The following is a 1,225-nucleotide window of genomic DNA, read 5'->3' on the forward strand; positions in this document are numbered from 1 at the left end:
AGACAGGTGTTGGAGAAGACTCTTGAGAGTCCCTTGGACTGCAAGGAGATCCAACCAGTCCATTCTGAAGGAGATCAGCCCTGGGATTTCTTTGGAAGGAATGATGCTGAAGCTGAAACTCCAGTACTTTGGCCACCTCATGCGAAGAGTTGACTCATTGGAAAAGACTCTGATGCTGGGAGGGATTGGGGGCAGGAGGAGAAGGGGACGACAGAGGATGAGATGGCTGGATGGCATCACTGACTCGATGAACATGAGTCTGGGTGAACTCCGGGAGTTGGTGATGGACAGGGAGGCCTGACGTGTTGTGACTCATGGGGTTGCAAAGAGTTGGACACGACTGAGCGACTGAACTGAACTGAACTAAGCGACTAACACTTTCACTTTTTTTATACATTTCCTATGGCAGAGGAACATATTTTATATGTCTCCTATTACAGAAACTATAGGCTGTTGATAAAGACGGTTAACTTAATTCTCAGCATGCTGCATGCTGGAACAGATATGTGATCATTCCTCCTTCTGTAGATGAGGCACCAGAGATTTAGTGACCGTATGCAACCTGATTGGGGTCACAGCTGACAAGTGAAGGAGTCTGGATTCACACGCAGAAGAGACCTTCTCCAAAGCCTTCTCTTCCTATTAGGTGACAACACCGCCTCCATACACGGAGGGGAAAGGGGCTGCGGAACACCTCTAAAACCTCAGTCCTGGTATGCGCTTAGATTTTCTATACATTAGAAATTTAAAATCAGTGCGACTCTTCTGCCATTCCAGGTACTGGGTTGTTAAGATGTGAACTGATGCTCTGTCATTGGCTGGGGGCCAGTCTAGAGATGGTCCTTCCACCTCCAGTCCTTCAATTTCTTACGGTGTCTCCCACCGACAGGAGAGCCCTGCCGGAAGCCTCCATTCCGCACCCAGGATGGGAGGGGCTTTGCTGGAACCCTAGGGCCTAGAGCCAGGCCGGGAGCACAGTGGTCCCCTTTACTGCTCCAAGAGGGGAGGATGGGGCACGTGCTTGCAGAGAGGCCACACGCATGAGTCAGGGAAGGATGAGGCGCGTGTGCACAGAAGGACGGTTTGTCTGTGGGCAGGGAGGACAGGGTGCCCGTGTATAAAACAGAAAAGGTGCCTGTGTACAAGAGAGACAGGGTGCGCATGCATGGGGAGTGCGGGGGTGCGTGTACTGCAGGACCAGCGTGCACGCAAGGCGGGGCGGGGT

The 1,225-nt window shown here is 52.1% G+C and overlaps 1 protein-coding gene across 1 annotated transcript in view; it reads right to left on the reverse strand.

Annotated features, from left to right (window-relative positions):
- Positions 1–1,225, reverse strand: part of JAKMIP1 (janus kinase and microtubule interacting protein 1) — a 130,333-nt gene that overhangs the window by 62,916 nt on the left and 66,192 nt on the right. The gene's annotated exons all lie outside the window — the stretch shown is intronic.

The sequence above is a fragment of the Bison bison genome, unplaced genomic scaffold, assembly GCF_000754665.1.
Source record: "Bison bison bison isolate TAMUID 2011002044 unplaced genomic scaffold, Bison_UMD1.0 scf7180017864255, whole genome shotgun sequence".
NCBI lineage: Eukaryota > Metazoa > Chordata > Mammalia > Artiodactyla > Bovidae > Bison > Bison bison.